This window comes from Bufo bufo, chromosome 5 (genome assembly GCF_905171765.1).
Source record: "Bufo bufo chromosome 5, aBufBuf1.1, whole genome shotgun sequence".
In the NCBI taxonomy this organism is placed as follows: domain Eukaryota; kingdom Metazoa; phylum Chordata; class Amphibia; order Anura; family Bufonidae; genus Bufo; species Bufo bufo.
Window position 1 is genome coordinate 176,847,887 of NC_053393.1, and position 27,911 is coordinate 176,875,797.

The 27,911-nt window shown below is 43.7% G+C and overlaps 1 protein-coding gene and 1 long non-coding RNA gene across 2 annotated transcripts in view; one reads left to right on the forward strand and one right to left on the reverse strand.

Moving 5' to 3' along the window:
- LOC121002198 lies at positions 1-26,773 on the reverse strand. Its single transcript, XR_005779248.1, has 3 exons — positions 26,752-26,773; positions 20,522-20,529; positions 1-138 (listed from the first exon to the last, which is right to left on the reverse strand). It is a non-coding gene; the product is annotated as an uncharacterized LOC121002198 (long non-coding RNA).
- The window catches only part of GNAL (G protein subunit alpha L), a 312,386-nt gene that overhangs the window by 50,441 nt on the left and 234,034 nt on the right, over positions 1-27,911 (forward strand). The gene's annotated exons all lie outside the window — the stretch shown is intronic.

The window sequence follows — 27,911 nt, forward strand, 5'->3', positions numbered from 1 at the left end:
ATAAAATCTGCGCAAAATCAGCCATCTTCTTTTCTCACCTTGTCCCAAAAAAGTGTAATGTTGAACGATCAAAAAAATCATATGTACCCAAAAATGGTACCAATAAAAATGTCAACACTTCCCGCAATAAATGAGCCCCTAAACAAGACTATCGGCAGGAAAATTTAAAAACAATATGGCCTTCATTAAATGAAACACAAAAACATGATTTTTTTTTTCTAAAATGCTTTATTATGTAAAACTGAAGCAAAAAATAGAAATAGACATATTTGGCATTGTCTCATCTATAAAAAGAACAATTGATCCATCCTGTCAGGTGAACGCTGTAAAAACAAAAAAATAAAAATGGTGCCAGAACAGACATTTTTTTGGGGGGTTACCTTGCCTCACAAAAAGCATAATATCGACTCTCGAGCAATCAAAAATCATATGTCCCCCAAAATAGTACCAATAAAAATGTCATCGTCTCCAATAGTTTAAATAAGGAGGTACCTTTTTGGGAGTTTCTACTGTAGAGGTGCATCAGGGGGAGTCTTCAAATGTGACATGGCAACTTAAAGAGTTCTCCAACAGCCCCCATGTGCCGGGCCCCCCACATGTAATATACTTACCCTGCTCCCAGCGCCGCTCCTGGTTCCCGCACCACCGCTGCTGCTTCTCCCTGTACACGGATGAAAAGATTCGGGGTCTTTGTGGGGGGAGCAGCCAATGGCAGACAGGGACGAGCCTCCCTAGCATCCCTCGCAATGCTAGGGTGGCTAGTCCCTGTCCTCGTCTGCCTTTTGGCTGCTCCCTCCCCGTCACTGGATGTTTTCATCCGTGTACAGGGAGAAATGGCGGGACCTGGAGGGGAGCGGGGCAAGTATATTACATGTGAGGGGCCTGGAACATGGGGGGGGGGGGGGGTGTTGGAAAACTTGGATAACCCCTTTAAAATTATCCCAGTGAAATCTGCTCTCCAAGATTCATATGTTGCTCTTTCCCTTCTGGCCCCTGCCGTGTGCCCATACAGCAGCTTACGACCACATATGGGATGTTTCTGCAGAATCAGGGCAATCCTTTGTTTGGCTATTAACCCTTACTGCCTTACAGGAAAAAAATTATTGAAATGGAAAATCTGCAAAAAAAAAACAAAAAACTGAAAGTTAGAAATTTCTTCTCTTTTTATTTAATTCTTGTGGAACACCTAAAGGGTTAACAAAGTTTGTAAACTCCATATTTTAATAACTTGAGGGGTTTAGTTTCTACAATGGGGTCATTTATGGGTGGTTTCAATTATGTAAGCCCCACAAAGTGACTTCATAACTGAATTGGTCCTTAAAAAAATAGGTTTTGAAAAGGTTTAAAATTTTATTAAAATTACATCTAAAATTCTAATCCATCTAACAAAAACAAAACACATTTACAAAATTATGCCAACATAAAGTAGATATATGGGAAATGTAAAGAAATAACTAAGTATCACGATCTGTCTTAAAAGCAGAGAAATAGAAATTTTGAAAAAATTTGCATTTTTTCAAATGTTTGGTAAATTTTGGATATTTTTATAAATAAAGGCGAAATCTGTAGGTTAAAATTTAACATCGTCATGAAGTAAAATGTGTCCTGAGAAAACAGTCTCAAAATGGCTTGCATAACTAAAAGCATTCCAAAATCATTGCCACATAAATTGACACGTCAGATTTGAAAATATGGCCTGGTCAGGAAGGTGAAAACTGGCCCGGGGTAGAATGGCTAGTTATATCACTTTTTTTTTTCCCACCAAATAAGGTTTATCAAAAATGCCTTATTCCAAAGTTATTAGCCTACTATTGCACCCTGTGGCAAATCTGTTTTAATTTTCTGTTGCTGTTGGTTATGTCCTGCGTTGGAACTAGGGTTGTTGCGGGTATCGAAATTTCGATACCCAATCGATACTTTTGTCCTGGTATCGATATGATACCGGGATTTCCATACTGGGCTGTGCATTCTAGTATCACAGGACATGAGCGCTCTGCTGTCAGCGCGCTCAAGTTTCCCTCAGCAGCACAGGGGAGAAGGAAGCAGTGTCTCCCTCCCCCCTGTGCCGCTGCCACCAATGAACGGAGAGAGGGGCGGAGGAGGGGCGGGCGCACTGCGCCACCAATGATAGGACTTTTCCTACACAGAGCGGCGCCCAGAGATGTCCCAGCACTTACTATTATTCCTGGGTGCCTGCAGTGCCCCATTACTGTCTCCTGCTCCATATGCCAATTACTATCGGAGCAATGGGGAGGAGACATCAGCTTCTCTAGTGGGCGTTCTTTCTCCCTGCGCTGCGATTGGACAGCGCTACAGCCAGGGAGAAGGAACGCCCACTAGAGAAGCTGATGCCTCCTCCCCATTGCTTCGATAGTAATTACTAATTAGCATATGGAGCAGGAGAGGAAACGGTAATGGGATACTGCGGGCGACTGGAGCGGTAGCCTAATACTTAAAGACTACTTTATATGGGTCCAGACTTTAACACATAATACAGGAGGCGGGTGCCGGCAGCAGAATCGCATTGCCGGCACCCTGTCTCTGACAGGGAGCTGCGATCAGCGGCAGTTAACCCCTCAGGTGCGGCACCTGAGGGGTTAACTGCCGCTGATCTGCCAGTACCTGCCTCCTGTATTAAGGGGTAATTATCATTGGTGGCGTATTGCGCCCCCACCCCACTAAAATCATTGGTGGCACAGTGCCCCCTCCCCCCACCCCCCAGTATTAAAATCATTGGTGGCAGTGTCCACAGAGTCCCCTCACCTCCTCTTCATTGGTGGTGCAGTGGCAGCTTCTGATCGGAGCCCCAGCAGTGTAATCCTGGGGCTCTGATCGGTTAACATGGCAGCCAGGGCGCTAGTGAGGCTGCCATGGTAACATCCCTGATGCTGTGTGCACAGAGCAGCAGGGACAGTGTGAAGTCCTATTCACCCTGATAGAGCTCTATCAGGGTGAATAGGACAAGGGATGAAATCCCAGGTTCTAGCCCCTAAGGGGGGAAATAGTTATTAAATAAAAAGTGTAAAAAGGTTAAAAAAAAAACAACAAAATATTAAGTATGAATCACCCCCTTTCCCAATTTCACATATAAAATGTATAAACAATAAATACCGTATTTTTCGGCCCATAAGACGCATCTGGGTTTTTGAGGAGGAAAATAAGAAAAAAATATTTTGAACCAAAAGGTGTGCTTTTGGTGGGTTTTGAACTACCGTAATGGTGGTCTGTGGATGGCACTGTTATGGGGGCATCTGTGGATGGCACTGTTATGGGGGCATCTTATGTGTCATACACAGATCCCCCATAACAGTGTCTCTGTGTAGTGAATGGGGGCCGGCATCTGTTTCTGTAATGGCAGCGGGGCCCGGTGCAGTCACTGTATTCTACTACACCGGCCCCGCTTTCTGTAGTTTACGGTAATCATATCTAACTTGTGGCTATTGTTTAAAGTATTCCAATCATCTTAAATCTAGTACTGTACTACTTACTACTAACTTCTTGGCAGTCAGGAGGTGGGGCGGGCGGGCGCTCGTAGCGTAGCTCACTACGTCACTGTGCCGCCTGCTTTATTCATAAAGTGGGTGGTGCAGGCGCAGTGACATAGTGAGCTACGCTACGAGCGCCCGTCTGCCCGGCCTCCTGACTGCCAAGAAGTTAGTAGTAAGTAGTACAGCGCTAGATTTAAGATGATTGGAATACTTTAAACAATAGCCACAAGTTAGATATGATTACTGTATACTACAGTGAGCGGGGCCCGGTGTAGTAGAATACAGTGACTGCACCGGGCCCCGCTGCCATTACAGAAACAGATGCCGGCCCCCAGCCCCTCCTCCCTCTCAGCATATTCCCCTGGACGGTCGCAGCATTCGCCCCCATAAGACGCACTGCTATTCCCCCCCCCCCACTTTTGGGGGGGAGGGGGGTCTTATAGGGCGAAACATACGGTATACGTTGCCTGGTTTGATGAATGTGGCATGTTTACCGCTGGCCCAGTGAAGTCACGACTAGAAGACAGATCATCAGCAGATTGGCAGGAGAGCAGGAGATTATGGATAACCGTGACTCTTCTCATGTAGATTTGACTCTTTTTTTTCAAGGCCTGGGCTACAATGATTATGATGCTGGTTGCCCTCGGCAACCACTTACTTTTAGCTTATGAGTGACACACCGCTGAAATCAGCGCCTCTGTCACTATTTTTGGCTGCCCTCAGTGAGGTCAGCGAAAAGTTGATGACAGGTTCCCTTTAAAATGTACTGTAAATATTTATTGAGTTAGTGTGGCCATATGATTCAATGTGCTTTTATAACTGATACTCTGGGGTGTGGATGGTCGTTACTTGCATCAGTAATGTCCTCTTCTTCAGCGATGCCTGAACCGATGTCCAGTGGATACTGTATTATACAATAGCTTGCTATGAATGATGTTCCTTTCTGTTGTCTTCACAGCTATTCGGCTTGGATCCCATTCCTTTAGGACTGGCTTACCTGCCTTACTGTGATGGGATCTGATGCCACTTTTGGCATGAAACAAATGACTCCCTACACATACTTACTGTATGAATGAAGTCTTTAGAAGACCATATCTGCCCATAAATTCAAGTTGCTTTAGTTCGTTCAGATGTAGGATTTTATTTTTCTCTTTGTGCATTTAACTTGTAAAACTCTTGTTGTTTGTATCATATCTAGAACAGCTAAAATGCATTTTATTTTCATTTTCTTTAGCAAATTTTTCTTTTCCACAGCCAGTTATCTATGCTATGAAAGATCCGACCCCACGCAGAAATGTTTAGCGTTTTCTGATTTCTTCAGCAGGCCTTGTGGATGACTACTCTTGACCACATATTTGTGAAAGGCGCCCTATCTGCTGAAGCTTGGGGTGTAGTACAAATTTTAAGCACTGCTTGGTAAATATGGCCCTGTCTGTGAATGTGCACAGGATCTGTGCTGCTCTTCGCTCTCCACTTGAATCTATGTATTATTTATTAGAAGCCTTGAAGTAGGTTGATGCTGTGCAGTCATATGTTCAAGCAGAGCTGTGGTAGGAAAGCTGACCCAATTACAGCTATTACAAAGACTGCACCAACATGGCTCATTTAGGAAGGCGAAGAACCCAGCCGAGCTGGAACCAAGGGATATTTCTGCTAAAGGAACAGACCATTGTGTTGTCTGTAAAATGTACAAATATATATATATATATATATATATATATATATAACGCCATGTATCCATCCATATAGATTATTTAGCTCAGATTTAAATAGTCTCTCTCATTTCAGCAAACTTTCCATAAATCAATATTCCTAGGGGTGATAAACTTTGTAATATATCTTATTATAGTCAAATGCTTAGTACTTCACTTGTCCAAAGACACATTTCCTCCTCCGAATACCTCCTACATTGATTGTACACTTTCAGTTCACTGGTAAAATCTGCCTTGAGAAAGGCAGAGATGATGTTGGATATAGAAGTCCTTGGAGGGGGAAGAAAAGGAAAAAGCCGCTGCAGAGACAAAGAGAAACGGACACACACACACACAGAGGCTGCTGGTCTAGTATGTCTTTTACTACCTCACCCTAGAACTGGATCCATAGCAACACTATTTAGTGCTTGTCTATAATGTCCTCCGGCTGCTGCTGCTTTCCGTCTGTGTGAGAGTTAAGATGATGATGAAGCATGATCTCTTTTCTGTGTTTAGGAGATATCATAGCAGCTAGCCTCCACCCACCGTGGAGCTGAGCCCAAGGAACCCCGAAAATTAGAGAGATGCTGTAGCGGAAGCATAAATCCAGGATACAGTTGATAAATGTCCACATATAGTGGTACTCCTCATATACATTATGGGTTGGGGCAAGTTAACATGATCATTATTTTTGTGTTCTTCTGAACTGTCAGAAGAACAGAAAAATAAAGAGAAAACGCATCCTGTGCACATTTGACGTCTATTTCTAAAATAACGGATCTCTGATGGAAATGGCAGCCTCAATAGCAATCACACCATAGACATTAATATTGTATCACTGAGATGTGACCTCAGTATCTGGAGGAACCTTCAATGATCCTAGAACAAAGAATTTGCATAGCTTGGTAATGCACTTCAGCCCCAGATTATTTTTTCTTGTGAGGGTACTTTCACACTTGCGTTGTTGGATGCAGGCAGTTCCATTGCCATAACTGCCTGCCGGATCCGGAAATCCGTATGCAAACTGATAGCATTTGTAGACTGATCCGAATCCGTCTCTCACAAATGCATTGCAATACCGGATCCGTCTCTCTTGTGTCATCTGGAAAAACAGATCCGGTATTTATTTTTTTCACATTTTTAAAGGTCTGCGCATGTGCAGACCGGGAAACCGGATCCGTTTTTCCGGAACACTTGGTGCCGGATCCGGCGTTAATGCATTTCAATGGAAAATAATGAAATAATAATGCCGGAATTTTGGACTGAGAAAATACAGCAGCTTTCCAAATACCGTAAGAGTGACTGAACTGAAGACATCCTGATGCATACTGAACGGATTGCTCTCCATTCAGAATGCATTAGGATAAAACTGATCCGTTTTTTTTTTTCTGGTATTGAGCTCCTAGGACAGAAATCAATACCGCAAAAGAATAATGCTAGTGTGAAAGTACCCTGACCCAGCACTTTGTAAGAACTTTCTGCTAAGCCATGCTATCTCACTAGGCACGGTGGGTTATTTGTTTTAAAGGGGGTTCTACAGTTTGTTTTAACTGATGATCTATCCTCTGGCTAATGATCGATTGTCAGCATCTGATCGGCGGGGTCCGACACCCGGGACCCCTGCCGATCAGCTGTTTGAGAAGGCAGCGGCGCTCCAGCAGCGCCGCGGCCTTCTCACTGTTTACTGCTGGCCTAGTGACGTCACGACTAATATCAACGGGCCTGGGCAGGGCTAAGCTCCATTCAAGTGAACAGAAGTTGATACTAGCCGTGACGTCACTGGGCCTGCGGTAAACAGTGAGAAGGCCGCGTCCTTCTCAAACAGCTGATCGGCGGGGGTCCCGGGTGTCGGGCCCCCCGCCGATCAGATGCTGATGATCTATCCAGAGGATAGATCATCAGTTAAAACAAACTGCAGAACCCCTTTAAACATTTGCTTCATAAATAGGTCTAAAACTAAATGAGCCTAAACACACCAAATTTTGTTGGTGTGGTCTAGATGCAATTACAGTGGTAAATCTTTCCCAGTATTTAGAAATTCTAGTCCCATATGCATAATGCTGGCCTGTCACTGACCCCATGCAGCTCCAGCTGTCCCTAAAGAAACGGTCACAGGCTACCCCTGCAGCGCTGATAGAGCTCTCATTGCAGCTGTCAGATAATGTCAATCTATGCAGCAGAGACTGATGCAGTAAATACTCCAGGCAGCGGCTAGCATTGGGCAGATCACATGTAGCTTCCTGCCAGTAGAGGGCGCCAAAAGAAGACACTGCTGGGGCAGCAAGGGAGGCACTGCTGTGAATATTGATTACTGTGGTAGAGAGAAGGGACACTACCATAACTCCTTTTGGGGGCACTGCTTTGACTACTGGAGGGAGAGAAGGCATGCTGCGGTTATCAAATGAAAATAGACGGGGCACGGCCGTGACTACAATTAGAATCTTATAAGATCTACTAGTTTATAGCAACCTATTTTACATTTACAGGTTTGCTTTAGGCAGTAACATACTCCTTGTCTATGAGGCTGTTATTATGGGTGAGGTTCTGGCAGCAGGCTGATTTCCATTTAAAAAGAGAGTGGTTCTGACAATAGCTATTAATGTACCATAATTGACATTACATTGTATTTCTAATGGACCTGCCAATTATGTCCTCAGATTACCATTGATCATTACGCTTTTGCTTTTCTTCCTGTAGGTTTTCTAAAAACACATTTGTGGTTTTTTATATTATTCTTCACACCAGCTGTAGTAGTTTTTTTTTCTCCCCTCCTTAGGGTTCATTTAGACAAGGGGATGTTCTTGTCCAGGTGTAGAATAGACAGTACATGGACTGAAAACTACACTTACTAAAGACCTCTTGCAGACGAGCGTGTCTGGATGCGTTGCGAATGCGTTCAGTGAAAAATACGCGATTTCGCAGGCAAAGTCATTCAGTTTTGCCTGCAATCGCGTTCAGTTTTTTTGTGTGTGGGTGCAATGCATTTTGCACGCGCGTGATAAAAAACGGAACGTATACAAACAACATCTCTTAGCAACTGTTCGTGAAAAACAAGTGCGGGTGCGATGTGATTTTCACGCAGCTCCATTCACTTCTATGGGGCCAACGTTGCGTTAAAAATCGCAGAATATAGAACATGCTGGGATTTTCACGCAACGCAGGAGTGATGTGTGAAAACTAAAACACATGTGCACAGCCCCATTGAAATTAATGGGTCCGGATTCCGTGCGGGGCGCAATGCATTCGCATCACGCATTGCACCCGCGCAGAATATTCGCTCGTGTGAAAGGGGCCCTAAGACATGCGCACAAACTTTTTATAAGCAACTATTTTAGCTTAAGAACATTATTAAATCTCCTCCATTATAGTCAACTGATCAATTAATCTATCTGATTATCCACTCGGATCATGTCCATGCAGAGAAAATCTCAGCATGCACCATTTAGGTCCAATTTTTGTGCAAGACTCACCGTTTTGACTGAATGGGCGCATGATCAAAACAGGCCGCATGCAGCTGCCATCATTGTGCTGTCCATATTTTAAAAATTTTCTTTTTTTTTGCAGCCGGTTGCTATTTTCTTTCCTGTGTGCACTTGCTGTGTTAAAAATCGCTCAAACACTGCCCCCCCGACATGTTTCACCAGCTAAACTGGCATCATCGGGACAGGTTTCTAAGAAAGCAAAATACTTACCGTATTTTTCGCCCTATAAGACGCACCGGCCTATAAGACGCACCTAGGTTTTTGAGGAGGAAAATAAGAAAAAATATATTTTTAACCAAAAGGTGTGCTTTTGGTGGGTTTTGAATTAATGGTGGTCTGTGCATGACACTATTATGGGGGACCTGTGGATGGCACTGTTTATGGGGGACCTGTGGATGGCACTGTTATGGGGCATCTGTGGATGGTGGTACTGCTATGGGGTGGGGGATCTGTGGATGTCATTGTTATGGGGTGGGGGATCTGTGGATGACACTGCTATGTCATCCACAGATCCCCCTCATAACAGTGTCCCCCAATACACTGGGCCCCGCCGCTCACCGCAGTATTTATAAACATTAATCTTTATCCTGTTAATACGTTTAACTAAAGCTGCGCTCTCCTCTGTCCCCCTGTATCAGTACAGCACTTACGAACAAGCTTCCATAGCAGGCAGAGCGGACGGCAGCAGTAATGTCACTCACTGACGTTGCGCGCCTCCTTCATTCATAAAGTGGGAGGAGCAGGTGCTCGACGTCAGTGAGTGACGTTACTGCTGCTGCCCGCTCTGCCTGGTAAGGAAGCTTGTTCGTAAGTGCTGTACAGATACAGGGGAGAGCGCAGCGTTAGTTAAACTTATTAACAGGATAAGGATTAATGTTTATAAATACTGCGGTGAGTGTCGGGGCCCGGTGTAAGAGTACAGTGACTGCACCGGGCCCCGCCCCTAGTTCCGGACTCCAGACCCTCCTCTCTCCCGGCTCATACATCGCAGTCTGCGATGTAAAATGGAAGCATTCGCCCCATAAGACGCAGGGGCATTTTCCCCCCACTTTTTGGGGGGGGGGGGGGGAGTGCGTCTTATGGGGCGAAAAATACAGTATTTTAAAAGCTCCCATGGGCAGAATGGAAATACCCCACCCCCGTCTCCAGACAATATGTCAGCCTATGCATTTGATATTTGGGGCAAACGGCAACACATCCTTCTGCATACAAAGCAACATCGGTACAGAAGAGGTCACTGAGAAAAAACATGGGTTCTAGGTTCGGAAACTGTAAGATTGATATTAAAGGAGGTAGTCCGCTTTGTACTGTTCTTTTATGTTAAAAGGATTCCGTTCAGTTCACCTGCAGTGAACCTATAAAAAAAAATAATCAAGCGTGGCACAGTTTCTTTTGAAATCAGTGGACTGTTAGTTAAAGCCTCGAAGAACTCCTTTAAAGGGGTTGTGCAAGAATGGGTCCATTTGGCTGGACCCGTAAAGGAAGATGACTTACCTGCTTCCTGGCGCTGGCTCCCTGCTCCTCCCAGTCTGTGATTCTCTGCTGGGCTCGCTCAATGTCAACATCCGGTTTGACATCGCCACAAGCAATCACTGGCCACGGCAGAGACCGGATCCCTGGGAGCCGGCATCAGGAAGCAGGTAAGTAATCATTCCTTTACAGGTCTGGCCGATTTGCCAACACCACCCCCCATTCTTGCACAATCCCTTTAAAGGCATATTACCAACTATGTTTTTTGTCCAGCCGCCTCTCGGCGTGTTTGCCGTGCTGCGGCCAGACCTCTAGCTCATCCCCATTATAGTAAATGGGGCCGAGCGTTAGTACGGATCCGGCAGGCTGTTCCCCTGCTGGCCAATTCTCGGCATATTTGCCGGGTTGCAGCCAGGTCTCCATGGGTCCCCATTATAGTTATATAGAAAATATTGGGCTGTGCATAACATTTTCAATAGATGGTTCAGCAAAAACGGAACAGATACGGAAGACATACGGATGCTTATCCGTATGTGTTCCGTTTTTTTTTGCGGACCCATTGACTTGAATGGAGCCAAGCACCGTGATTTGCGGACAATAGGACATGTTCTATCTTTACACGGTACGGAAATACTGAAACGGAATGCACACGGAGACACTTCAGTTTTTTTTTGCTGAACCATTGAAATGAATGGTTCAGTATATGTACCGCATACTGAACTAAAAAAAGGCCAGTATACTAAACGCAAAATACTGTCGTGTGCATGAGCCTTTAGTGTGAAACGGGACTTATTTACCCTGCATGGTGAACTACTGAAAACAAAAACAAAATTGCTATTATTTAGCCCCCCTCTCTTCACAAAAAAATGGAACAAAAAGTGATTAAACTGTCATATATACCCCAAAATAATGCTAACGGGAATTTGTGCTTGTCCTGTAAAATAAAAAAATAAAAAAAAACATTCCGTCATACAGATCTGTGGACAGAAAAATAAAGTTATGGGCACGAAAATTTGGCGATACAAAATACAATTTATATTATTTTGTATACCGTAAGTGATTTTATGGTATAAAAATAATAAACATGAAAATTCAATATATATTATGTATCGTCGTAATCGCTTCAAACCGCACAATAAAATGATCATGTTATTCATCCTGCACAGTTAACCTCATAAACAATAAAAGTAAAAAAAAACCAAAAAAACAGAATTGATTCTGCCAACAGCAAATTGAATAAAATTGATCAAAAAGCCATTTGTACTCCAACATGGTACCAATAAAAACTATGGCTCATCCCACAAAAAAAAACAAGCCGTCTTACAATATGGTGACAAAAATAATCATCTTTAATAAAAAAAAGTGATTTTTATGGTGCTAAATAGTAAAACATACATTTTTTTTTATTGTCACCATAATTGTGCTCATTCATGTAAAGGATTTAACCCAATATATAATAAGCCAACAGTAACGTATCTTTTTTTTTTTTTTTTTTTTTTTTTTTTTTTTGAGTGGTAATGTGCTGTTCACAAAGAGAAGCCTTATTTTTCCTTAAAGTGTAACTGCCATTTCACTACCAAAAATGAAATTCCTAACATATGTGATGCTGAAGGGAAGATATTCATGAAGCTGCATTTTTCAGCTAATTTTACCTTTCTGATGTCTGTTTTCAGCCCTTAGCAACCATATTTCTCTGTGCCTGTATTTCAGCTTCTTCCTAAAACGGCATCTGCTGCACTTCCTGTGCTGATGTTTGCCCTTTTTTGAGGCCGTCCTGTATTTCCCTCACTTCCCAAAAGCCCTTGCTCTCCTTAAATGAACTAGCAGGAACAATCGGAACGCAGACAACTTCCCACAATACCCAGAGCAGTGAGTATCCTCACATACAGCTAACCAGAGACAAGCCCTGCAATTACATTAAATCAGTAAGCATTTCTTTTAACCTCTTAATAGCCAGCTGTCCGTCATTCTCTTCCAGACTGACAGGGAGGGAGGGGGGGGGGGGGCTGCTTATATTTCTGGTTTGGTAGCAGCTAGAAATATGGGCTTTGTATTATCTGAAAGACATTCCAAGCTTTCAGACAATGCCAGAATGACACAAATCTGTTCAGTACAGGGGAGGATATTAATAATAGAAATCGGGATGCTGTGAATGAAGCTGAAAGTAAAAGCAGATTTTACCCGCGATTATTCCCGACTCTATTTATATTTCTAAGCTATTTGTGTAAGTGGCATTTATAAGTCCTCAACCCTTTATGTGAGGTCTCTTGCCTCATATATACATAATTGTACTCACTAGGGTTGTTGCGGGTATCGAAATTTCGATACCCAATCGATACTTTTGTCCCGGTATCGATACGATACCGGGATTTCCGTTTTTTCGATACTGGGCTGCGCTTCTGCGCAGTCTAGTATCTCTGAACATGAGCGCGCTGCTGTCGGCGCGCTCATGTTCTCTCTCAGCAGCACGGGGAGAAGGAAGCTGTCCTCCCTCCCCCTGTGCTGCTGCCGCTGCCACCAATGAGAAGAGAGGGGCGGAGGAGGGGCGGCAATGAGAAGAGAGGGGCGGAGGAGGGGCGGCAATGAGAAGAGAGGGGGTGGAGGAGGGGCGGCAATGAGAAGAGAGGGGGTGGAGGAGGGGCGGCAATGAGAAGAGAGGGGCGGGCGCACTGCGCCACCAATGATAGGATTACTATCGGAGCGATGGGAGGAGACATCTGCTTCACTAGTGGGCGTTCCTTTTCCCTGCGCTGCGATTGGACAGCGCTACAGCCAGGGAGAAGGAACGCCCACTAGTGAAGCTGATGTCTCCTCCCATCGCTTCGATAGTAATCAGCAGCATGTGGAGCAGGAGAGGAGACAGTAATGGGGCACTGCGGGCGAACGGAGCGGCGCCCAGGACTAAATGGTGAGTGCTGAGACATCGCTGGGCGCCGCTCTGTGTGGCCTAATAGTGAAAGTCTGGACTCATATACAGTAGTCAGTCTTTAACACATACAGGAAGCGGGTGCCGGCAGCAGAATCGCATTGCCGGCACCCTGCCCCTGACAGGGAGCTGCGATCAGCGGCAGTTAACTGCCGCTGATCTGCTAGTACCCGCCTCCTGTATAAAGGGGTAAAATCATTGGTGGTGCAGTGTGCCCCCCCCCCCTCAATCCCCCCATCCCATTAAAATCATTGGTGGCACAGTGCGCCGGCCCCTCTCAACCCTCCAGTATTAAAATCATTGGTGGCAGTGGCCACAGGGACCTCTCCACTCCCCCTCATTGGTGGTGCAGTGGCAGCTTCTGATCGGAGCCCCAGCTGTGTAAGCCTGGGGCTCCGATCGGTTACCATGGCAGCCAGGACGCTACAGAAGCCCTGGTTGCCATGGTAACATCCCTGATGCTGTGTGCACAAAGCACAGAGCAGCAGGGACAGTGTGGAGTCCTATTCACCCTGATAGAGATCTATCAGGGTGAATAGGAAAAGGGATGAAAGATCCCAGGTTCTAGCCCCTAAGGGGGGAAATAGTTATTAAATAAAAAGTGAAAAAAAAACAACACTAAAATATGAAGTATAAATCACCCCCCTTTTCCCAATTTCACATATAAAATTTATAAATAAACATATTACATCGCCACGTCAGAAAAGTCCAAACTATTAAAATATAAAAAAAAAAATCTAGGTGGTGAATGCCGGAACAGAAAAAATAAAATAAAAACTGCGCGATTCGCCATTTTTAAAAATGAGGAATGCACGTGGCTTTTTTTGTTTATTTTTTTCGCGTGGTATCGAATGGTATCGAGTATCGCAATACTTTTTCATGGTATCGAAACCGAATCAAAAATTTGGTATCGCAACAACTCTAGTACTCACCCTCACAATAAAGCTAAAATCTCATTTGTACTGCATGATGTAACTCTTGACTCTTAAAAAGTTAGAATAAAAATTGATGCAAAAGCCATATGTACCTCAAATGCTACTAACAAAAACTACACATTGTCTTGCAAAAAACAAGCCCTCGCACAGCTCATTTCACAAACAAATAAAAAATAGAAAATTATTTTAGAAAAATCCATGTTCCATATTGTGCTTCTTCCCTTCTGAGCCCTGCTATATGCTCAAACACCTGTTTACAACTGCATATCGGGTATTGCCATATTCAGAAACAAATTGCATAATAATGATGTCAATCTGGTGGGACCGCGCTCCTCCTCATTTTTTCCTCGAATGCAGGTATTCACTTAAAATTTTAATGGCGCTAAGGTGGTGAGCACACGTTTTGTACTTTTTATGTACCAGAAAACTCCTTTAACAAAAAAAAAAACATCATTATTATGCAAAAAAAAGATTAAAATAAGTCGCTAGGTTTCAATGGTACTTGCGCTGCTGGTCTCCTTGAATGAAGTGGGTTCTTCACAATTATAAAATGTCAATCTGGTGGAACCGCGCTGCTCCTCATTCACACAGAGCTTTTTTCCTCGAATGCAGGTATTCACTTAATCCGGCTCAAGACAGACCCCTCTAGATTAAATCGCAGTATACTTCCACGCAGGTTGGAAAGCTCAGCATGTCATCTCTGTATGGTTCAGAACCACCCACACCGCTATGCTGAGCCGTCGTGGGCTATCTGCAAGATTCTCGTGAGAGTCTTGCCCCTGACGAAGCTACATGCGAAACCCGGATCTGGCTGTGCGAAAGACCATTGTTGTAATGACATGCTGAAAAATTACTTTCTTTCTGTGAGTATAATAAAACAGAGGATTTTAACTGTGCTGGTGGTACTCTCACTATTGTGCGGTTTATGACATCTTGCAGATAGCCCACGACGGCTCAGCATAGCGGTGTGGGTGGTTCTGAACCATACAGAGATGACATGCTGAGCTTTCCAACCTGCGTGGAAGTATACTGCGATTTAATCTAGAGGTGTCTGTCTTGAGCCGGATTAAGTGAATACCTGCATTCGAGGAAAAAAGCTCTGTGTGAATGAGGAGCAGCGCGGTCCCACCAGATTGACATTTTATAATTGTGAAGAACCCACTTCATTCAAGGAGACCAGCAGCGCAAGTACCATTGAAACCTAGCGACTTATTTTAATCTTTTTTTTGCATAATAATGATGTTTTTTTTTTTTTTTTTCTTGTTAAAGGAGTTTTCTGGTACATAAAAAGTACAAAACGTGTGCTCACCACCTTAGCGCCATTAAAATTTTTCGGCAGTGCAGAGGTCCAGTGCTTGGAAGCTGTTGACACAACAATCTCCAGAGCTCTTCTTAAAACTGTTCCCCTTATTATGTCTTCATAAAAAGTTATAATGCAATACAGTCTGTTTCTCGTGTATTTGAAGCTCTTTCTGAGCTATTGATTACAGCAAAAGTATGCAGAAAATACAAGATCCTTATAAAACCAAGTAAACTAATTCTGCATCATTCCCCACCTACAATCCCAGCAGATCACAAAAACCCACTCCGGATACATGGTGAAAGGAATTACGGTATCTTAAACTTGCAGTCAACTATTCGTAAGTTAAAGGGGTTGTCCAGGTTCAGAGCTGAACCTGGACATACCCTTATTTTCACCCAGGCAGGCCCCTGAGGCTAGCATGAGATGCTCCGATGCGCTCCCTTGCCCTTCGCTTGATCGTGCAGGGCACGGGTTCTTTTGTTTTCAATAACACACTGCCGGGGCGGAAACTTGTTCGGTGACGTCACCGGCTCTGATGGGCGGGCTTTAGCGCCGCCCTAGCTGTTTTACTGGCTAGCGCATCGCTAAAGCCCGCCCATCAGTGCCGGTGACGTCACCGGGATTCCTGGCAGCCCCATGGAGAGCCCTGGTACGTCACCGGATCTCCAAAAAATGCCTTTGCCCTGCGCAATTTAGTACATTTAACCCTTTCACTACCAGCACTGTACATGGAGCGATGTGCGAACATGGCGCTCGCTCGCACTTACAGCCGGCGTCATGGCCGGCAAGTCTCTGCTGTTTTAAACAGCAGAGACCTGTGGCTAATTACCGAGACTGGCAATAATGCCGATTGCGGTAATTAAAGGCTTTAGATGCCGTGATCAAGTGAGATCACGGCATCTAAATGGGCAAAAAATCGTGCGGCCAATGGAGGCATCGGTAGTTAAGCTGAACACTATGAGCCTCGCTGACGAGGCTGATAGTGTTCATGCTGCAATTCTTATTTTGGTCACCAGATGGCAGGCCAGGATAAGAAATGATCAATTTCCAATCCAAACCCATTTTAAAAATCCCTGATAGCATATAATGAAAAATTAAAAAACATAATCTATAGGCTCATACATGAGCTTCAAAATCACAAAAAATAAAAAGTTAAATATATAAAAAATATAAAAGTTGAAATCACCCCTCTTTCCTTTATAATAAAAAAAAATGCCTAAATAACAATAAATATCATCGGTATCACCGCGACCGAAAACTCCCATACTATTAAAATCAAAATATGGCGACCGAAAAAATAAAACAGATTTTTTTCCACTTTTGAATTTTTTCACTATCAAAACGCAAGAAAAACTATACATATAAGGTATCGCCGTATTCGTACTGACCTTTTAGAATAAAAGTAACTGGTCAGTTTTTTTGCACATCGAACGTCGTATATATAAAAAAAAAAAAGTGGTGGAATATTTATTTATTTTTTTGCCCTTTTTACCTCATTTGGAATTTTTTTCCCCGCTTCCCACTACATCAAATGCAATATTTAAATGTTGATATTGGAAAGTACAACTTGTCCCGCAAAAAACAAGCCCTCATATGGCTATGTGAACAGACAAATAAAAAAGTTGTGGCTCTGGGAAGGCAAGGAGCGCAAATCGAAAACGCAAAAAAAAAAAACACAAAAAAAAATACGGGGGTGAAAGGGTTAAAACTTTCCAAAGATATTAATGACGGCTAAGGTAAATAAGTTTCAGTCAGGACTAAAGAAATATAATCGCTGCCTAGCAAAGATGGTTAAAAAAAACAACAACTTTGTTTCAATTAATTATTAAAAGTAGGGTGTCGACTAAGATAATTGGCCAAGTATATGGGAATGTGTGGGCCAGTTTTCGCTGAGTGTTCACTGTTGTCAGGTGATGTGTCCTGTTTCACTAAGAACACACACTCATCAGATACAGTTGACCACTGATGGTGTGATGCTTCTTGGTACAAATAAAATGAAATACACCCCACTCGTCTTCTCGCACACCCCAATCACACCATACAAACAAATTGGGAGGATTGTGCCCCTAGCAGTCTCATGCACATTTTGAGAGAGGCTGGAACGGGATCTGTACTTTATTGGAAGGGCCATACATATGCTGTCTTATGCTCTTCAGACATTCTGTGTAACTCTAGCTCTACCTGTATAATTCTCAAAGCGTAATATTGCTGCTCTGGTTAGCTACAGGTGAAAGTGCTCAACATATTTCCACACTATAATTTGAAGTGTTTCATCAGGAGCTTCCCTATACTATAATGCCCTAGCATCAAGCAGATCACTGGCTGCAATGACGGTTTGCAGCACAGCCTCCGGCGCTGGCCGTCAAAGATATTACCACATAAAACAACATGCCAGATTTGAAAAATGTGTCTGGAAGGCCAAAATAGTCCTTAAAGGGAAGCTTTCACCAATTTATACTACCAGCAATGCCCAGCCGAACATGTAACCACTATTGCCAACACCAGTAGTCACCATGGTGGGGAAGTCATTGCCCTGAAAAAGAACTTGTATTGAAATGCAAATCAAGATCAAAGTGCCCAGGTGGGCAGGTTTTCGTTTTGAAAGTGCCCAAGGTCTTCTACCCAATTTCATCTCCTCCCCTATGCCCTATGCCCTTTACCTTCCTTCCCTCTGCCTTGAAGTCACCAGGCAGCAGTTCCAAATCTTATCCCGCGCCTGCGCACTACATTCCCTTCTGTGGGCTAGTGCGAGCCACAAGAGCAAAAACCACTGCACATGCGCAGAACATACTTTGGAGCGCTAGCCCACAGAATTGAGTAGTGCGTACGTGCTGAAAGACAGGTAGAGGGCGCCTGTGCAAGATTTGAAAGTGCTGCACGGGGACATCAAGGGAGAGGGGAGGAGCTGAAATTGGATAGAAGAGGTGGGCTCGGGCACTTTCTAAAGGAGAGCCCGCCCAGCTGGGCACTTTGAGATGGATTTGCATATCAATAAAAGTTCTTTTTCTGGGCAATGACTTAACACGCTGGTGATATACAAGTATTTTGGCAATGTGAGTAACAGACTCTCTTTAAGGGGTTAAGGTGTATAGCCACCGTTAGAGGTGAGGTCAGTAAGGTGTTCTAGTTGTTAGCAGTCAAAATGTTTTTTCAGGATTTTCAGAAGTGCTTTCCTCTTCATAGCACTTTTTGAGCAATCTGAGGTATAGCCTAAAGGCCCCATGCACATTACTGTATTGTTGGTCTAACCTGCTGTTTTTGGTGAGACCAATGGACAATCTAAAGTGTATGGACAGCTTCCAACTCCTCCACCACCACAGATGATGTTAGGCTAGAGAATGATTGGGTGAATTTTTTTATTTTTTTTACCTGATCCTTTTTTTTTTTTTTTCTCTCGGGATTAAGATGCCACCAATGTTGTCTAGCAGAGGCTTTCTCCTCTTACTGAAAATACATACACGCCTAGCCAAACTGAAAGTGTATGGGGGGAGTCAGAAGAACCATTGTCCACTCAACAGCCACTGAAGGTGTTTGGGCACGATACATTTTGATCATGTTTTGGCTTCACCTTTTGAGTCTTTATATATAATGTTATAGATTTGTTTTGGCGCACTGGACTGTACATGTATTTTGTTTTGTTAGGGCATGTTCACATATCCGTCAAAAACAGCAGAGAGAAGTCCTGCAAGTTGGACTGAAACCGAACGGATCCCTTTATGGTCAATGGTCTCTGTCTGGCTCAGTTCATGTCAATTATGTGGTGAATCCAGCACTTCCGTTGTTTTCGTCGTTCTGTTCTCATAACGGGATAGAACAATGGAAATCAATAACGCTGGTGTGAAAGTGGCCTTAATTGTCTCCTTAGAGTTGTGCCTATGTTATGTGGTGTTTATTAGTATTAGACCCTCTCAAATAGAAACCATATCATGTTACATAGTAATGAACTTTGACCATATGATCGTGCCTGCCAGAGTATAGCAGCCACATACTGTTCACGTGAATATAGTTTCATTCAATAGATAGGACTTTCCCTTGAATACGACTGTTTTCTCATTTAAATAGCTTTGATTTGTGATTCATGTACTATACTTAGGCTACATGCACACGAAGTACGTTGTGTTTCTGTGTCCGTTCAGTTTTTTCTGCGGATAGGATGCGGACCCATTCATTTCAATGGGTCTGCAAAAAACGCGGACAGCACACCGTTCCGTAGCCCCGCAAAAAAATAGACCTATTCTTGTCAGTGTCCTATTCTTGTCAGTTTTAGGCATTGTTACAATGGATCCACAAAAAAAAAAAACGGATGTCATCCGTTTTTTTTGCGGACGGCAAAACACATACGGTCGTGTGTATGTAGCCTTAGGCTGAACAAACTTAGCTTCCATATTAAGAGATTTATTGTACTTGCCAGTATTATCTAGGGAGTGCTGAATTCAAATCAAGTTTCCTCCCACTCTCTGAGTAATTCTCATATGATGATCTCTGTATCCTACTAACCCTTCGTGTGCTGATGGTGTGATTCCTGTGGATAGAGAGAATCCTGAGGTTAAGGCCTTTCACACTACCGTATGGCTATTTCAGTGATTTGTGGTCTGTTTTTCACTGATCCGTTGTTCCGTTTTTTATTTGTTTCCGTTTCGGTTCCGTTTTTCCGTATGGCATATACAGTATACAGTAATTACATAGAACAAATTGGGCTGGGCATAACATTTTCAATAGATGGTTCCGCAAAAAACGGAACGGATACAGAAGGCATACGGATGCATTTCCGTATTCATTCTGTTTTTTTTTGCGGACCCATTGACTTTAATGGAGCCACGGAACGTGATTTTCGGCCAAATATAGGACATGTTCTATCTTTCAACGGAACGGAAACGGAATGCATACGGAGTACATTCTGTTTTTTTTGCGGACCCATTGAAATGAATGGTTCTGTATACGGAATGCAAAAAACGGCCCGCAAAACAAACAAAAAACGGTAGTGTGAAAGAGGCCTTAAAGGGGTTGTCCAGCATTTAGTAAGTGATGGCTTATTCTCGGGATAGGCCATCACTAGGTGATTGGTGGGACTCCAACACCCCGCACTCCTGATGATAAGCTGTTCTGCTGTAGCTCCATCACTGGAAGTTGGTGCTGTAGCTCCATTGCTGGAAGTCAATGGAAGCAGCGCAGTAGTAACGAGTTCCCTCCCTCAACGACAAGGTTGATGGCGCTTTGAAACTGCACAAGCACATCTAGCACTACAGTATATAGTCCCAGAAAAGAAAGATATACAGAATCTCCCCCCCCCCCCTCCCCCAACGTTTCTTTGAAGTAGTATTGTGAATAGGGGTTCAGTTTCCCAGGAATGGAAACGCTTTTCAGGGGTTACCCCATTGTATTAGTGTTTGGAATTACTGATGTCTGATTTATAAACTCTTCAATTAGGAGATCATCATTGTTGTCATGATGCCCCCGGTTCCTGACTCCCCGTATTTGGTAAGATTTAGGGTCCATTCACACGTCCGTGGAATGGGTCCGCATCTGTTCCGCAATATCTGGAACGGGTGTTGACCCATTCTCAATGGGGCAGGAATGGATGCGGAGAGCACACTATGTGCTCTCTGCATCCGCATTTCTGTAGCGCAGCCCCGATCTTCCGGTCCGCAGCTCCGGAAAAAAATAGAACATGTCCTATTCTTGTCCGCAATTGCGGACAAAAATAGGCAGTTCTATGGGGGTGCCGACCAAGTGTATTGCGGATCCGCAATACACTACGGACGTGTGAATGGACCCTAAATTTGTGTTCTTCCCTTTTTTGATTATAGCTAGTACACCTCTGATTCTAATGTCTCATATGGGATCATTTATCAAACTGGTGTAAAGTAGAACTGGCTTAGTTGCCCATAGCAACCAATCCGATTCCACCTTTCATTTTTGACAGCTCCTTTGGAAAATGAAAGGTGGCCTGCAAGTGCTGGTGTTGATACTTGGCTGTAGCTCATAAGAAGAGGGTCTCCGAGAGGGGATCCCAGTCTATGATGCCCTTATGCCATAATAGTTCATATAGAAGTCAGTTGCCTTAGTAAGACCACCTCTTCAGGGAACAGAAGTCATGATGGTAGTGTGAACAGAGTGTTTGGTCATTTTCCTGCCTAAGGGTCCATTCACACGTCCGTGGTGTGTTGCGGATCCGCAACACACCCGGCCGGCACCCTATAGAAATGCCTATTCTTGTCCACAGCTGCGGACAAGAATAGGACATGTTTTATCTTTTGCGGAGCTGCGGACCGGAAGATCGGGGCCGCGCTCCGTCCCCATAGAGAATGAATGGGTCCACACCCGTTCCGCAAAATTGCGGAACGGATGCGGACCCGTTTGCGGCCGTGTGAATGGAGCCTAATGGGTAGAAATAAAGAGTAATAGATTGTAGATTGTGAGCGCCATTGGGGACAGTGAGTGATGATAACGGCCGTAAAGCACTGTGGACTAGGTTGTCGCTATAAAAGCAAATAAATAATGCTGTGCTTTAGCCGGGGTGGACTGGCCATAGACCCTATAGGGAATTTTCCCGGTGGGCCGATGCCCCACAGGGCCACCCAAGCCCTCCTCACTGTCGCTGGCTAGGTACATACTACTGGGGGCACTAGAGGGGTCATTATTTTAGAAAGTCCAGGCAGCATGTCTGGCTTAATGTCGTGGCCCACATTTCGCTTCCTAAGCCCCCTCCTCTATATCTTAACTGGAGGAGGACAAAATGTGGCAGCTATTAATGGCCATCACAGAGGGACAAGCTTCTGGGAGGTACAATATGCTGCTTCTCCCCGTGTGCGGATGAAAACATCTGGGGGGGGGGGGGGGGTGGAACAGCCAATGTCAGGCGGTAACGGGGGACGAGCTTCCGTGTGAAGGGCCCGGGCATATGGGGGGCATTTTTTTGTCTCTGATAACCCCTTTAAGTTCCCTGTTCGCCCCTGGCTATAGCAGAGACAATTTACCTTAGGGTGCATTCACACGATCTTAAGTGTTTTGCAGATCTGCAAAGCACAGATACCGGCCGTATGCGTTCCCCATTTTGCGGACCGCACATGGCCGGCACTATATAGAGAATGCCTATTCTTCTCCGCAACCGCAGACAAGAATAGGACATGCTCTATATTTTTTGCGGGGCCGTGGAACGGAACAACGAATGCGGACATCACACCGTGTGCTGTCCGCATCTTTTGCGGCCCCATTGAAATGAATCGGTCTGCACCCGTTCCGCAAAATTGCAGAACGGGTGCGGATCCATTTATACGGTCATGTGAATGCACCCTTACAATATGATCTCGATGCTGCCTGGTTTACTCAGACGGAAGTATTTGCTGTTGTAGTTTTCCAAAACAGAGAATTACAGGAATTGAGCAAAGGAAACAATTTACACTAAATAAAGTTAGTTGAACTTATGGAGACTGATGCTTTAATTTTCCTCCACAACCTGTCAGCACACTACAAGAAACGACAATACGGCTGATAGTAAATAATTAACTGGTGTTATTCATTTCCTTTTGTAATGGCTTTTTTCTGTAGGGCTTTTTTTCACAACTGCAAGCTAGATATGTTTCTGATAGTAACTATTCAACCAGTTTTCTCCGGGTCAAAAAGACCCAGCATCTCTGCACTATTAACGTTTCTTGTATTTAACAATTTATTGCTTTAATTTTTTTTCTGATTTTGCTGTACAGCAACCAGATCTTTTTTTTATATTAGTATTTTTAGCATGTCCTCCGCCCAGTCTGTTTTCAGTCTGGCAAACGGTTACGTTAAAGGGGTTGTCACCCCGGTGGCATCCATGAGGCTAGCATCGGAGTATCTTATGCTCCGATGCGCTCCCTTGCCCTGGGCGCAGGGCAAGGGCTCTTTTGTTTATCATAACACACTGCCGAGCGGAAACTTTCACCCGGCAGTGTGTTCGGTGACGTCACTGGCTCTGATGGGCGGGCTTTAGCGCTGCCCTAGCCGGTTTACTGGCTAGTGCAACGCTAAAGCCCGCTCATCAGTGCCGGTGAAATCACCGGGCTTCCTGGCAGCCCCATGGAGAGCCCCGGTACCGGAACTCCTAAAAATGCTCAAGTCAGGGGGGCTGCCTGGGTGAAAATAGAGGTATGTCCGGGTTCAGCTCTGAACCTGGACAACCCCTTTAAGTCTAAATTACATTTTCCCTTTGTGTGAAGGTCTGTTGCAGACTCTTAAAGAGGTTTTCCAAGACTTGTACAGTGATGACCTATCCTTTGGATAGGTCATCAGTATCTGATCGGTGGGGGTCTAACACCTGGGAACCCCGCTGATCAGCTGTTTGAGAAGGCATCGGCACTCTCAGTAGTGCTGCGGCCTTCCCACTGCCTAGCCTAGACCAGTGGTGGCGAACCTATGGCACGGGTGCTAGAGGCGGCACTCAGAGCCCTCTCTGTGGGCACCCGCACCCTGGAAAAAGTCTATAGTGTACCAATATGCCTTAGACTTCCTTCCATTCATCAACATAGGGCGCACTATGAATGGCACAGGCAGCACATTGAATGCAGGCAGGCTATTATAGCTAAATGATAAAGTACATGGAAGGTATACTAAATTGGACTGTAGTATTCAGGTTAAATTGCAGTGGTGTGACTTTGCGATAAATAAGTGGGTTTTGGGTTGCAGTTTGGGCACTCAGTCTTTAAAAGGTTCACCATCACTGGCCTAGACTATGTCACATTGGTTCACTTGCCTAGGCGCGGCTCAGCCCTGTACAATGCACGATGCTGTGCTTGGTGAGCTGAGAGAAGGCCGCGGCGCTACTGCAAGCGCTGGTGCCTTCTCAAAAAACTGATCGGTGGGGCCGGGTCCCAGGTGTCAGACCCTCACTAATCAGATACTGATGACCCATGCTGAGGATACGTCATCAGTGGTAAAATCCCAGAAAACCCTTTTAATACAAGGCACTTACTAATATAGTGTGATTGGTAATATGGGCAATCACAATACATTAGTTAGTGTTAAAGGGGTTGTCCAAGTTATATTTATTGATGACCTATCCTCAGGATAGGTCATCAATATCAGATCGGCTGGGGTCCGACACCCGGCACCCCCGCCGATCAGATGTTTAAAGAGAAGGCGCGCGCCGTGCCAGCGCTGCCTCCTCTTCATTGTTTACCTGCTCGCCGTTGCATCTGCAGTGGTGAGCAGGTGTAATTGCACCTAACCATCCCATTCATTTCAATAGAACGGATCGCTCCTATACAAGTGTATGTAAGGGTAAATTCCCCTTTTTGCTCTGTGTTTGACTAATGAGCTCATCAGCTCTCCTATATATACTTGGCTGTTTGTTCCACTCCTAGCTCGAGCAATCCTTTAGATTCCTGTTGGTTTCACTTGCGTCCTAGGCCCTGCAATAGAACTATATTCTGTCTGTTTGGGAAGACATTTTGGGGCTTTGGAGCCAATTACTATTTTTCCATAGAATTATGGACTTAAAGGCTATGTAAACATTTGGCGTCAATTTTTTTTATTATTGCATTGCGCTCATTATGAGCTAAAAATCATTTTTTCAGTTGGTCTTTATTAAAAATATGGAACCCTTTTCTCTGTATAGCTCTGAGATACTATAGTAGCAGAAGCTGAATTTTCTCTCTGCTTTATCAGGCGGGGAGCTGACTGTTCCTTATCCCTGCTCTCATACCTTAACCTCTTCCCGACACATGACGTACTGTTATGTCATGGAAGCTACTGCGTTCCCGCAATTTGGCGTAATAGTACGTCATGGTGATCGGGCGGGCACCAGAGCGGTGCGCGCGCGATCACTGCAGGGGCCCGGCAATCCCTGGTAGCCGTGCCCCTGCTGTAACCGCCTCAGGCTGGGTCTCCTAGGCCAGTGTTTCCCAACCAGTGTGCCTCCAGCTGTTGCAAAACTACACCTCCCAGCATGCCCGCACAGCCAAAGGCTGTCCGGGCATGCTGGGAGTTGTAGTTTTGCAACAGCTGGAGGCACACTGGTTGGGAAACACTGTCCTAGGCAACCTGTTTGTGTACTACTCACTGTAGTAAATGAACAGGCAATGCATTACAATACACATGTATTGTAATGCATTGCAGAGGGGATCAGACCCCCAAAAGTGAACATCAGAAATAAAGTAAAGAAAAAAAGTTAGTGTTTTTAATAAAATTAATAAAGTAATAAAATTAATAAAGTAAAAAAGAAAAAAAAAACGCCCCTTTCCCCTTATTTTATAATAAAAAACAGAAAAAAAAAAAGCATCCATAATGACCGGCTCTATAAATCTATCACATGATCCACCGTCTGATAAACACGATAAAAAAAAAAAAGGTGTAAAAAAAAAAGCCATTTTTGTCATCTTACATCACAAAGTGCAACACCAAGCGATCAAAAAGGCGTATGTCCCACAAAATGGTATCAATAAAACAGTCACCTCATCCCGTCACCTGAGCCCCTACCTAAGACAATCGCCCCCCCCCCCCCCCCCCCAAAAAAAAACAACTATAGCTTTCAGAATACGGAGACACTAAAACATCATTTTTTTGGTTTCAAAACTGCTATTATTGTGCTAAAGTGAAATACATAAAAAAAATATATACATATTATGTATCGCCACGTCCTTAACAACCAGTTCTATAAAAATATCACTTGACCTAACCCCTCAGGTGAACACTGTAAAAAAAAGAAGCCATTTTTGTCACATTACATCACAAAAATTGCAACAGCAAATGATCAAAAAGGCATATGCCCCCCAAAATAGTACCAATCAAACCGTCACCTCATCCCGCAAAAATTGAGACCCTACCTAAGAAGAGAATCGGTCAAAAAATAAAAAAAAAGCTATCAGACAATGGAGACACTAAAATATGATTATTTTTTGCTTCAAAGCTTCTATTATTGTGCTAAAGTGAAATAAATAAAAAGTATTGCCACGTCCGTAACAACTAGCTCTATAAAAATATCACATGACCTAATCCCTCAGGTAAACGCTGTAAAAATAAATAAATAAATAAAAACTGCACCAAAGCAGCCTATTTTTTGGTCACCTTGCCCCATAAAGTGTAATAATGAATGATCAAAAAATCATATGTACCCAAAAATTGTACCAATTAAAACTTCAACTCTTCCTGCAAAAAAAACGAGCCGCTGCACAAGACGATCAGCAGTAAAATAAAAATGGAGTTCAGAAAATGGAGATACAAAAACCTAATTTTTGTTTTCAAAAATGCTTTATTATATAAAACTGAAACAAACATCATAGAAAGTAGACATATTTGATATCATTGCGTCCTTAACAACCTGCTCTATAAAAATAGCGCATTATCTAATCTGTCAGATGAATGTTGTTAAAAATTAAAACGGTGCCAAAACATAAATTTTTTGGGTTACCCTGCCTCACAAAAAACGTAATATAGAGAAATTAAAAATTATATGCATCCCAAAATAGTACCAATAAAACTGGCACCTTATCCCGTAGTTTCAAAAATCTAGTCACTTTTTTTGAGTTTCTACTGTAAGGGTGCATCACGGGGGCTTCAAATTGGAAAATGCCATCTAAAAACCACTTCAGCTAAATCTGCCTTCCAAAAACCATATGGCATTCCTTTCCTACTGCGCCCTGCTGTGTGCCCGTACAGCAGTTTACGATCACATGTGGGGTGTTTCTGTAAACCGCAGAATCGGGATAATATTGAGTGTTGTTTGGCTGTTAACCCTTGCTTTGCTACTGGAAAAAATTGATTAAAATGTAAAATCTGCCAAAAAAGTGAAAATCTCCATTTTCCATTCATTCTTGTGGAACACCTAAAGGGTTAACAAAGTTTGTAAAATCAGTTTTGTATACCTTTAAGGCCTAGTTCACACGATCGTTTTTTGTACGGACCGTTTTTTTTGTGTTCCGTATACGGAACCATTCATTTCAATGGTTCCGCAAAAAAACGGAATGTACTCCGTATGCATTCCATTTCCGTTTTTCCGTTCCGTTTAAAGATGGAACATGTCCTATTATTGCCCGCAAATCACGTTCCGTGGCTCCATTCAAGTCAATGGGTCCGCAAAAAAAACAGAACACAACGGAAATGCATCCGTATGTCTTCCGTATCCGTTCCGTTCCGTTTTTGCTGAACCATCTATTGAAAATGTTATGGCCAGCCCAATTTTTTCTATGTAATTACTGTATACTGTATATGCCATACGGAAAAACGGAAACACAACGGAAACGGAACAACGGATCTGTGAAAAACGGACCGCAAGACACTGAAAAAGCCATACGGTCGTGTGCAGGAGGCCTTACGCCTACTTCACACGAACGTATGGCTTTTTCAGTGTTTTGCGGTCCGTTTTTCACGTCCATTAATACCATACTGACACCACTACACCCACAAACCGATCAGCAGTGGGAAGATGTCAGAGGTATATATAGCTCCTATGTAATTTTCCACAACCCATCTTTTTTAGGGAATATCAACCTGCCCAGGGTTTATTAATCTGAATATGCCCCCTTTTGGTACACTGCTCAAAAAAATAAAGGGAACACTTAAACAACACAATGTAACTCCAAGTCAATCACACTTCTGTGAAATGAAACTGTCCACTTAGGAAGCAACACTGAGAGACAATCAATTT